Below are 13351 nucleotides of genomic sequence, written 5' to 3'. Positions count from 1 at the left end.
ATTACAACCACCCATCCAGCCATCCATTATCCAAACCATTATTCTGCTCTCAGGGTCGCAGGATACTGGAGCTTATCCCAGCAGACATTAGGCGGCAGACGGGGAGACACCCTGGACAGGCCGCCAGGCCATCACAGGGCAAAGGCAGTGGACTTTGCTAATGATTGCAACAGTCAGTTTCAGAAACATTACAACCACCAACCTAATATTGTGTAGGTCCCCTTGTGCCACCAAAACAGCTCTGACCCATCAAGGCATGGACTCCACAAGACCTCTGAAGGTTTCCTCTGTTATATGGCATCAAGACGTTAGCAGCAGATCCTTTAAGTCCTGTAAGTTGCGAGGTGGGGCCTCCATGGGTCAGACTTGTTCTCCAGCAAATCTCACAGATGCTCGATTGGATTGAGATCTGGGAAATTTGGAGGCCAAAGGAACATCTTGAACTCTTTGTTATGTTCCTCAAACCCTTCCTGATCAATATGTGCAGTGTGGCAGGGTGCATTATCCTGCCGAAAGAGGCCACTACCATCAGGGAATACTGTTGCCATGAAGGGGTGTACTTGGTCTGCAAATATGTTTAGGTAGGTGGTATGCCAGTTTAACATCCACATGAATACCAGGACCCAAAGTGTCCTAGCAGAACATTGCCCAGAGCACCACACTGCCTCCACCAGCTTGCCTTCTTCCCACAGTGCATCCTGGTCCCATCTCCTCCCCAGGTAAATGATGCACACGCACCTGGCCGTCCACAGGATGTAAAAGAAAACATGATCCATCAGACCAGGCCACCTTCTTCCACCGCTCCACGGTCCAGTTCTGGTGCTCGCGTGCCCATAGTAGGCACTCTCGGCGGTGGACAGGGGGCATCATGGGCACTTTGACTGGTCTGCAGCTACACAGCCCCATACACAGCAAGTTGAGACGACACCTGTCTATCATAGGCAGCATTAACTTTTTCAGCAATTTCAGCACTCATCACTGTGTCCTTTACTCCAAAGTCAGTTGGCCTGCTCTATCAACACGGCGACTTAGTCACTGGTATGTTTTTATCTATAAGGCCATTCTGGGTACCCTCCCCTGTTATTTATCTATCTTTCTGTCCATAAAACATGGCACTTATGGGTTACGGTCTCAGGACACCTTGCAAATGACTGTTCCCAAAGTTTGGACTGAGCTGGGCTAGAAGGCCTTTATGTTTTCTGCACCATCTGCCTGGAATAGCCTGCAGAACAGACTTAAACTCCAGGACTTGGTTACTCTATCCGAATTTAAAGGTACGGTCAAGTCTATAGAATCTGAGTCTATTGGAAATTGTAAATGTTTCCATTGATAACAGGTTTGTATCTTTTCCCTTCATTTTTATGCTATTTTGCACTTTGAGCTATTCTGTTGTCTTCATGTGAGTGTGTGCTGAAACTGGTGTCCTGCTGCCATTCTTGGCCAGCTCTCAATGGGACTAACCTGGTTAAATAAAGGTAAATGGGAAAAAAAATGGAGCCACAGCAGATCTCATGGGGGATCGGACCAGATGGGCTAGCCTTCCCTCCCCACACGCATCAGTGAATCTTGGGCACCCATCACCCTGTGGCTGGTTCACTGGTTGCCCTTCCTTGGACCACTTTTGGTAGGTACTGAACACTGCATACCAGGAACACCCCACAAGACCTGCCGTTTTGGAGATGTTCTGACCCAGTCGTCTAGCCATCACAGTTTGGCCCTTGTCAAAGTCTCTCAGATCCTTACGCTTGCCCATTTATCTTGCTATTAACACATCAACTTCAAGAACTGATGGTTCACTCACTGCCAAATGTATCCCACCCTTTAACAGGTGCTATTGTAACAAGATGATCCATGTTTTTCTCTTACCTGTCATTGTTTTTAATGTTTTGGCTTATCGGTGTATATGCATGTCATCAGCAGCACTCAGAGTCGAGTATGACTGTCCTCCTTCTAGGTCCTTGTGGGTATCCTTGCAGGAGGATGCCTGCACGTGACAGTTTTTTACACGGAGTGGCTGGTGTGCCTGCAGCCACAACACGGTCCTTGGCAGGGAGTGGCCAGAGTCCAAAGGCATGGAGAACCAAGATGATTGGGGATCACCCTCTGTTGCAGCCCTCATCTGCCTTCACTGGCATTGTCTTCTGCCAGTTCCGCCCCTGAGGTCTCTGTTAGATTGCACTTCGTCTGGAACCTCCCCCTTGACCCATCCGCCTTGGGTGACCCTACCAGGAGCCAAGCTCTGGACAGCATAGCTCTTGGGGTCATTAGTATAAGCAAGCTTCTCCACCACGACAAGGTGGTGATCCAGGCAATCCAAGTGTATATGTATGTAACTCCCCACCCTCCCTCATAAGCACACACTGTTTTCCTCTCTAGTCTTCTCCAGTATGCCATGACATCTCTCCCAAGCTTCAACTAGCTAGAAATCAGCCTCTTCTAAGGACACACTGTTTTCCTCTCTAGTCTTCTCCAGTATGCCATGACATCTCTCCCAAGCTTCAACTAGCTAGAAATCAGCCTCTTCTAAGGACAGAGTCTCGCAGAGTCACTCAGAAGATTCCTCCGTTTCTATGGTGTTGTCTATCTTTTCCTCACTCACTCACGCATAGACTAGGAAGTGATGAATAGCAGGTCTCTCTCTTTCTCTCTCGCTCTCTCTCTTTCTCTCTCGCTCTCTCTCTCTCTCCCATCACCATCAGCACCACCAGCACAGTTCTGCAGATTGCGTTGCACTGATTAAGGTCCCGTGACATGCCAAGTCTGATTCATGTGCTGAGGACATGGCAGGAAGAATTTCGAGTTCCTTTCAAACATACAGGCCAGTTAAGGTAGCAGCACCACAGATGTGTACGGTCAGCATTGCTTTTGAATGAAAACAATGCTTGTTTCATCAACCAGAGATAGATGTTTGACCTTCAAAAAGAAAAATGTGTCTAACTATAAACAAGCTCAGAGGTATGAATCCCCTTGGCCAGTGTTGCCTGCTCTAAAAGTTCTGCTCCTGGTGTTTCTGAATACAACACACATGCTCCTGCTTAGTAAAAATATAAGGAACAAGGCGCTGTCAGTGACCAACCTGCCTTATCAAATCCGTAACATCTTATCAGAGCTCAAAAAATTAAACAGGCAACGGACCCAGCAACAGGAGAGAGCAACCCGATCCATACTAAACCAAAAAAAGAAATGTGTCAGATGTTTGGCGAGTCTCAATTTAGGCTTTATGAAGCAGAACGCCGCACAGTGGGAAGCCCAAGTTCGCGGTTGCTCGCGAAATCTGAATTCACATGTTAAATTTTTGATTATCACAATTATTAAGAAGCCTGCCTTCTAAATTTGGTATCTAGTTATGAGGAAAGGGGGGTGGGGGGGGGCATGGGTTGCGTTTCCCCTCTCCGTCCTTCTGCCTTCATCACACAGTATCAGGAGGACCCAGGGGCACCAGGTGTGGGAGTGGCCCGCAGGCCCATATGTCACAGTGGTATGATAGACTGCACTGGAATCCAGGCGTAGGTCGCTCTGGGGGGTGGGGGTGAGGAATGGGGTAGGTGGATGGTGGCTACGTGTTTGTTTTGGGGGCTTCTGCTGCAGATAAGAGCGGCTGTGGCTTAAAGGGGATGGGTGCGTGTCTGCTGGGGATATCTAAAGCACAGTAACAAAGCTGGACAACTCCCATTGCACTGCAGTACAGTGACTTGGAACAAGAGCTGACAGCGTCTCACCCGCCCTGTGTGATTGTTTGTCTCGAGGTTTCTCTTTGCATTCGGGTGGATGTGCGCGTGTGGGTGCTTGCATGTAGTATTTGCATGTGTAAGTATGCAAGCTTGTGTGTGTGTGTGAAGAGATAAAGGAGCCTTAATGTAAATAACTACCAAGTACCAACTACCAAGTACCAACTACCAAGTACCAACTACATACCTCAAAAATACAACAATTTTTCAGTTACATCAACCTGCACTTGTTGCAGGCAGGCATACACTACAAAAATGTCCAATGACTGGGGGCAAGATTTAGAGAGATGAGTAATCTTCTGCCATCAAATTGAAACTAGCCAATAAGTACATTGATGTCAATATTCTTTTAAAAATGGCTGGGCATTATTGGCTGCGGGTCAAATCAGTCTCCTCCCCCCCCCCGAAATCCCACCCAACCCTGTTCCATTTGGATATTCACTCAGCAAACATTTAAATGCAACACTTTTATTTTTGCCCCCATTTTTCATGAGTTGAAGTGATCTCTGTGAGCTTAATTCTCACATTTTGCGCATTTTGCAAATTTCTATATGTTTCATCTTATTTCATCTCATGCCAACACAATCCACCTATCTGACAGGCGTGACATCAGCATTCTGATTAAACAGCATGAACATCACACAGGTGTGGCAACAGGTATGGGCGCAAATCCATGAATACTGGGACGGCATCCAGTGCTTTATCAGTGCCCCCGTCCACAGAGTTAGCGGTTGTGTCAGGAAGGGCATCCGACGTAACATTTTGCCAAATCATTATGCAGATTGACAAGATTGTACCAGATCGGCCGAGGCCCAGGTTAACAATGGCCGCCGTCGGTGCTGTGCCCTCACAGGGTACTGATGGAAACTGAACAATCTGCTGTGGCGACCTCTGAGAAACAGGGAACAAGCCGAAAGAAGAAGAAGAATATAAATAACTACCAAGGTCCTTTGAATGAAGTGTAGTAGATGGCATGGTCAAACGCTGCTCTTAAGCTTCTTAACAAGTATTCTCCTTATGCAGAAGTCATTAACGTTTTGCAAAACTAAAACCCTTATTGTGTCAGAATAGGTACAGAGCACTCGACAGGGCCTGGTACTGTCAGGCCAAAATGTGTCCGTGTGACGTCATCACAATGCAATCGTGACAGCTCGCATTCCTGACATCCCTCTCTCACTGTAGTTTGTAGAGTCGTAACATTGCAGGCAAAAGCAGGTTTAATAGTGTGCTCTTCTAAGCTACATCGCACAATACATGCACAGGGTCACCTTTTATATTCGACTTGCAATTGTTTATATTTAGATATACTGTTAGGCAAAAGTTGATCTACTGGTTGATCACATTGCTAGCTAGCTAGCTAACCAGCTAGCTAAAGTTATGTAGCATGGATGAGATTTTCAATAAAGATGCTCTATAAACCTATTTTCCATTAAAATGAAACGTCCTGGGCGTCCGGGTAGCATAGCGGAAGCCCCGTGTTACCTCCATCTTGGTCGGGCGTCCCTACAGACACAGTTGGCCGTGTCTGCGGGTGGGAAGCCAGATGTGGGTATGTGTCCTGGTCGCTGCACTAGCGCCTCCTCTGGTCGGTCGGGGCACCTGTTCGAGGGGGAGGGGGAACTGGGGGGAATAGCGTGATCCTCTCACACGCTACGTCCCCCTGGTGAAACTCCTCACTGTCAGGTGAAAAGAAGCGGCTGGAGACTCCACATGTATGGGAGGAGGCATGTGGTAGTCTGCAGCCCTCCCCGGCTCGGAAGAGGGGCTGGAGCAGCAACTGGGACTCTCACTCGGAAGAGTGGGCTAATTGGCCAAGTACAATCGGGAAGAAAAAAGGGGGGGGGGAATCCACAAAAAAAAAGAAAAGTCCAATATTGCTATTATATATTTTTGACATCAATGACAAGTTAGCTAGGTAGCTAGCTACCCAAAAAAATGGGTCCCAAAATGTTATTTTAAACAACCGGAATGTCAGGAATGCAAGCTGTCACGATTGTATTACGATGACGTCACCCACCCGGACACAATTTGGCCTGACAGTAGCATGGTATCAGGATATATCTGTAACTGCTCCAGTGGATTTGGTCCGAGTCTACCGACCGGTAAGCCGATCTCATATATTCCAGATGGGTGTGGAAGCAACTGTGTGAGGCAACTTCACTGTGAAGCAACTTTGTCAACACCCTCAGTCCTCGCCCGGCCTGTACTCGTGTAGCAGAGCCAGGAATAAAGGCCCAGCTTTTTTCTTTAGCTTTAGTGCATACCTATTAAAATCAAGTTTGCATTTTGAAATCCACACAAACGTTACTGCTTCGAATCAGCAATGCTCCTTGGAAAAGCACATTTTGCACTACCTGGGGGAATAGATAAGGGTGAAGATAGGTTTGGGGGGGGGCGTCCCACTTGCTCGGCATTGCATGGTCAACTCTAATGAACTTCTAGAGACAGATGGGGTGAGGGGTGAAGGAAAGGACTAAAAACCCATTAGCCATTTTTCCCCCCAAGATGGGTGACACTACCGTGAGGCCTTGTCAGCTGATTGGAACCAGAGCTGAGCTAAGCTCCACCTGTTTTAATGACAACTAAAGAGGGGGCAGGGGGGTGGGGGGGTGCGCAGCACAGGATTAGCATCAATAGTGCCGCTGGCGACATTTCACTCTCCCTCTCATTCTCTCTCACTCAGTAACATTCAATCCCCCCCCATCCCATTCCCTCCTCCCATCATCATATTTCTATATTTGTCTCATACTCCCTCTCCTTCTCCCTGACTATCTATCTGTCCATCTATCTGTCTGTCTGTCTGTCTGTCTGTCTGTCTGTCTGTCTGTCTGTCTATCTATCTGTCTGTCTGTCTGTCTATTGATCTATCTATCTATCTATCTCTCTGTCTGTCTGTCTGTCTGTCTGTCTGTCTGTCTGTCTGTCTGTCTATCTATTGATCTATCTATCTATCTCTCTGTCTGTCTATTGATCTATCTATCTATCTATCTCTGTCTGTCTGTCTGTCTGTCTATTGATCTATCTATCTATCTATCTCTCTGTCTGTCTGTCTGTCTGTCTGTCTGTCTGTCTGTCTATTGATCTATCTATCTCTCTCTGTCTGTCTGTCTGTCTGTCTGTCTGTCTGTCTGTCTTTCTGTGTCTGTCTATCTATCTATCTATATATCTGTCTGTCTATTTATCGATCTATCCATCTATCCGTCTATCTGTCTGTCCATCTATCTATCTATCTATTTATCGATCTGTCTGTCTATCTATGTCTGTCTATCTATCTAATCTAATCTATCTATCTATCTATCTATCTATTGATCTATCTATATATCTGTCTGTCTGTCTGTCTGTCTGTCTTTCTGTCTGTCTATCTATGTCTGTCTATCTATCTATATATCTGTCTGTCTATTTATCGATCTATCCATCTATCTGTCTCTGTCTGTCCATCTATCTATCTATCTATCTATCTATCTATCTATCTATTTATCGATCTATCTGTCTGTCTATCTATCTATCTATCTATCTATCTATCTATCTATCTATCTATCTATCTATCTATCTCTGTCTGTCTGTCTGTCTGTCTGTCTGTCTGTCTGTCTGTCTGTCTATTGATCTATCTATCTATCTATCTCTCTGTCTGTCTGTCTGTCTGTCTGTCTGTCTATTGATCTATCTATCTATCTCTCTCTGTCTGTCTGTCTGTCTGTCTGTCTGTCTGTCTGTCTGTCTGTCTTTCTGTCTGTCTATCTATGTCTGTCTATCTATCTATATATCTGTCTGTCTATTTATCAATCTATCCATCTATCCGTCTATCTGTCTGTCCATCTATCTATCTATCTATTTATCGATCTATCTGTCTGTCTATCTATGTCTGTCTATCTATCTAATCTAATCTATCTGTCTATCTATCTATTGATCTATCTATATATCTGTCTGTCTGTCTATCTATATATCTGTCTGTCTATCTATGTCTGTCTATCTATCTATATATCTGTCTATTTATCGATCTATCCATCTATCTGTCTCTGTCTGTCCATCTATCTATCTATCTATCTATCTATCTATCTATCTATTTATCGATCTATCTGTCTATCTGTCCGTCTGTCTATCTATCTATCTGTCTATCTGTCTATCTATCTATCTGTCTGTCTATCTATATGTCTATCTGTCTATCTATCTATCTTCCATTTCTCTCTCTCCTTTTTTGTCCTACTTTCCTTCTCACAGTGTCTTGGGTCATATCCATCCTTCACCATCTTTCAGGACTTCAAGATGGCCCCGGTCCCTGCCCTGCTGCTGTGTCTTGCACCTCTGTCTCCGTTTCATGTCAGAAGAGCATCGTGTCTATAGAAACACAGCCGTGAGGAGCTGCTGTACAGCAGGACGACTACATTTGGCAATCTGGGACTACCTGCCAACAGTCCAGAGGACACACTGGTTGTAAACAACACTGGATCGCCACCCTGGGGAGATACACCTAGCACAGGGAGACGGAGAACAGGGGTGCTGTCCAGGTTCGGGAGGCGGCCCTATCGGCCCCCACTACGGCACTGATCCTGCCCAGCGTGCCATCCCTCACAAATAAAATGGAGGCGCTTTAGTCATCAACACAGACCGACAGAGACTACAGAGACTGCTCAGCCTTCTGCTTCACCGAGACATGGCTGGATCAACCGGGCCCTGGTCCAGCGGCACCCCCCCCCCCCGGCTTCCCTCTCTGCACAGCCACAGGTCGGGCAAACCACCTCCTCACAAGTGGCGAGGTGGAGGTGTTTGTCTCGTGGTCATCAGCGCTGGTGTAACGACCCAACACTCCTTCGTCGCTGCTGCTGCTGCTCTTGAGATCAACGCAGACCACGTCACCTCCCCACACCGTTCACCTCCACTGTGTTAGTGGTGTTTACACCCCACCCCAAGCCAGTGCTGACGCAGCCATTAGCCAACATTTCCCCTGTGGAAACCCCAACCCTCACACGATGACAGACGTTTCAACCATACGAACCTGTCCCTCGAACTACCGAGCTAGGAGCAACAAGCCGCTTGCCATAGCAGAGAAAACAAAACGTTGGGTCGCTGCTGCATCTCCGTTTCAGACGCTTACCGTGCATTCCCGAGGGCTCCCCTGGGAGGTCCGACCACGCCGTGTTACTCCTCATCCCAAAATACACACACAAGCTAAACCCATCAAGGAAACCTCCAAACCTGCCACGTCCTGGTCCATGGACGCCACTGAAACGCTTGGAGGGTGCTTTGACTGCACTAATTGGAACATATTTAGCGCAGCTTGCGACTCCCTCGATGAACTCACTGACACCGTGACGTCATACACCAAGTTCTGCGAGGAAATGTGCATCCCTACCAAAGCCCTGACATTGTATGTCAATAAAAAAAACCCTGGTTCCCCAAACAATTACACATCCTAGACAAAGAAAAGAACTGGGCGCACAAAAACGGAAACAGGGATCAGTCCAGAGCAGCCAATAAGAAAAGCAAAGTCCAGCTACACAACAAAAGTCGAACAACAATTCTCTTGCAGTAATCCACTCACACTCACAGTTTTCGGAATTAAGATAAACACACACACACACACAAACAGCATTCCATCTCTGCTGTTGATCTTTACACAGTCCTGGAGTGTGTATATCAGAGGAGTCCTGGAGTGTGTATATCAGAGGAGTCCTGGAATGTGTATATCAGAGAAGTCCTGGAGTGTGTATATCAGAGGAGTCCTGGAATGTGTATATCAGAGGAGTCCTGGAGTGTGTATATCAGAGGAGTCCTGGAATGTGTATATCAGAGGAGTCCTGGAATGTGTATATCAGAGGAGTCCTGGAATGTGTATATCAGAGGAGTCCTGTAGTGTGTATATCAGAGGAGTCCTGGAATGTGTATATCAGAGGAGCCCTGGACCGAGTGTATCGGAGGAATCCTGGAGTGAGTGTATCGGAGGAGTCCTGGAGTGGGTGTGTCGGAGGAGCCCTGGAGTGAATGTGTCGGAGGAGTCCTGGAGTGAGTGCATCGGAGGAGTCCTGGAGTGAGTGTGTCGGAAGACTCCTGGAGTGAGTGTGTCGGAGGAGTCCTGGAGTGAGTGTATCAGAGGAGTCCTGCAGTGAGTGTATCAGAGGAGTCCTGGACCGAGTGTATCGGAGGAATCCTGGAGTGAGTGTGTCAGAGGAGTCCTGGAGTGAGTGTATCAGAGGAGTCCTGGAGTGTGTGTGTCGGAGGAGTCCTGGAGTGAGTATGTCGGAGGAGTATCTCGGAGGAGTCCTGGAGTGAGTGTATCGGAGGAGTCCTGGAGTGAGTGCATCGGAGGAGTCCTGGAGTGAGTGTGTCGGAGGAGTCCTGGCGTGAGTGTGTCGGAAGACTCCTGGAGTGAGTGTGTCGGAGGAGTACTGGAGTGAGTGGATCAGAGGAGTCCTGGTGTGTCAGAGGAGTCCTGGAGTGAGTGTGTCGGAGGAGTCCTGGAGTGAGTGTGTCGGAGGACTCCTAGAGTGTATCAGAGGACTCCTGGAGAGAGTGTGTCGGAGGACTCCTGGAGTGAGTGTATCGGAGGACTCCTAGAGTGAGTGTATCGGAGGACTCCTGGAGTGAGTGTATCGGAGGACTCCTGGAGTGAGTGTATCGGAGGACTCCTGGAGAGAGTGTGTCGGAGGACTCCTGGAGAGAGTGTGTCGGAGGACTCCTGGAGAGAGTGTGTCGGAGGACTCCTGGAGTGAGTGTATCGGAGGACTCCTGGAGAGAGTGTGTCGGAGGACTCCTGGAGTGAGTGTATCGGAGGACTCCTGGAGTTAGTGTGTCGGAGTACTCCTGGAGTGAGTGTATCGGAGGACTCCTGGAGTGAGTGTGTCGGAGGACTCCTGGAGAGAGTGTGTCGGAGGACTCCTGGAGTGAGTGTGTCGGAGGACTCCTGGAGTGAGTGTATCGGAGGACTCCTGGAGAGAGTGTGTCGGAGGACTCCTGGAGTTAGTGTGTCGGAGGACTCCTGGAGTGAGTGTATCAGAGGACTCCTGGAGAGAGTGTGTCGGAGGACAGACAGGCGGGCGATGATGAGCCAGCCCCACGAGGCATGGTGATATGGCAGCAGGCTCACAGGGATTACAGTCACACACCAGAATACTACATCTACTCCAGCCATAAGACCTACAAAAGCAAAGGCAATATCCCCAGTAAAACAGCAACACCCCAGTCTCATTCTCAGCACCAGCTCCAGCCACGAACTCGGGGGGTCGAGTCTTCACAGGAAGCAAATGCTTCATCGCAGCATTGCCACATAGCTCAAAAATCTTCCGGGACAGACAAATACAAAGTTGTTTCACTGCTCGCTGTTTGATTTGGATCCTCAACCTCGCGGTGTCATTGCAATCTTCAAGGGTGTACCCGTCTTCAAAAGGGGACTTAGTAGATTTGACTGACATGTACCTCTGAATTGTGTTGTATCATCATCATGGTACAGCTGAGATGGTTACACTCTCTATGCCGCAACTGTACTTTACATAGTAGAAAAGAAAACTCTCTAACTCTGTTGGTGTAATTTCATTGGGTTTCCTCGCCCAGAAAAGGGAAACCATGACCCCGTCCTGGAGCCAGACCTGGTAAGGGAGCTCTCCAGTGAGTGTTTGGTGGCTGGGCCATGGCCCATGGGGCCCGGTCGAGCCCAGCCCGAAAAAAACAACATGGAGCCATCACCTCGTGGACCCACCACATGCGGGAGTGAGCATTGGGGTAGGGTGCAATGCAGGCCGGGCGGCAGGCAAAGGTGGGGACTGGGGCGTGCCGACTTCTGGCCTCACAGACTGTTCCTCAGGACGTGGTCAGGTGGATTGGTGCAGCATCAGCAGTAATGCGGACGTTGTACCGAACCGTTGTGGTCGAAAAGGGAGCTGAGCCGGAAGGCAGAGCTCTCAATTTACCAGTCAGTCTTCGTTCCAACCCTCAGCTATGGTCATGAGCTTTGGGTAGTGACCGACGGGTGAGATCGTGGATACAAGCGGCTGAAATGAGTTTCCTCCGTAGGGTGTCTGGGCTCAGCCTTAGAGATAGGGTGAGGAGCTCGGCCGTCCGGAGGGAGCTCAGAGTAGAGCCATTGCTCCTTCGCGCCGAAAGGAGCAGCTGAGGTGGTTCGGACATCTGATTAGGATGCCTCCTGGGCGCCTTCCTTTGGAGGTTTTCCGGGCACGTCCAACTGGGAGGAGACCCCGGGGTAGACCCAGAACTCACTGGAGGGACTACAGGTCCAGTGTGGCCTGGGAATGCCTTGGTATCCCCCAGGAGGAGCTGGAGGGCGTTGGCGGGGAAAGGGACACGTGGAGTGCCCTACTTAGCTTGCTGCCACTGTGACCCGACCCCAGAGAAGCGGGTGAAGATGAATGAATGAATGAATGAATGAATGAATCAATCAATCAATCAATCAATCAATCAATCAATCAATAGTAGAAAAGACAGAAAGAAGAAAGAAAGCCACTTTATTTTCGTCGTTGTATAGTTAGTTGTTTCGTTATAATGAATGTGTCCCCTGCATGTAACCATCCTATTGTACAGGAGGAGGGGGCAGCTGCAGCACCCGGGGACCAACTCCAGTTCTTCTTTCCATTGCCTTGCTCAGGGGCACAGGCAGGAGTATTAACCCTAACATGCATCCTCCTACCCACAAGGCCGGCAACCAGCTGGACCTTATCTTTACTAGACACTGTTCTATTTCCAATCTCTCTGTTACTCCCCTCCAGCTCTCTGACCACTATTTCATGTCCTACTCTCTCTCCCTCTCTACACCCCCCTCAGCCCCTCCCACTACCCACATGGTTTCCACCCGTAGACACCTCCGCTCTCTCTCCGCCACTGATCTTTCTTCCTCTGTTACCTCTATCCTCCCTACACCTGAATCTTTCTCTCTCCTACCCCCTGCCACTGCTACTGATCTTTTTCTCTCTACCCCCTCCTCTTCTCTGGACAATCTCTGTCCCCTCACCTCCAGGCCTGCATGCCCAACTCCACCTGCTCCTTGGCTGACCGACTCAGTACGTACTGATAGACGGAGCCTGAGAGTGGCAGAGCACAAATGGAGAAAAGGCAAACTCCCAGAGGACCTTCTCAACTTCCAGTCTCTTCTTTCCACTTTCTCCTCCTCCCTTTCAGCTGCTAAGGCTGCCTTCTATCGCTCTAAAATCCTATTCTCTGCCTCTAATCCTAAGAAACTCTTTGAAACCTTCTCTACACTTCTTCAACCCCAACCTCCTCCTCCTAACCCTAACCCTAAAACTACAGACCGGTTTCCCTTCTACCCTTTCTATCCAAAACTTTCGAACGTGCTGTCTTTAACCAACTTTCCTTGTACCGCCACCAGAACAACCTCCTGGACCCCAACCAGTCTGGGTTCAAGGTGGGTCACTCGACAGAGACGGCCCTCCTTGGAGTGACAGAATCGCTGCACTCTGTGAGAGCAAACTTTCTCTCCTCTGTCCTGATATTCCTGGACCTGTCAGCTGCGTTCGACGCAGTGAACCACCAGATCCTCCTCTCTACCCTCGAGGGGCTGGGTGTCACAGGCTCTGCACTCTCAATGTTTTCATCCTACCTGACGGGTTGCTCCTACCAGGTAACATGGAGGGGATCTGGGTCGGAGCCTCACAGACTGA

This window comes from Lampris incognitus, chromosome 10 (assembly GCF_029633865.1).
Source record: "Lampris incognitus isolate fLamInc1 chromosome 10, fLamInc1.hap2, whole genome shotgun sequence".
NCBI classification, from domain to species: Eukaryota; Metazoa; Chordata; class Actinopteri; order Lampriformes; family Lampridae; genus Lampris; species Lampris incognitus.
This window is presented reverse-complemented; position numbering follows the sequence as displayed.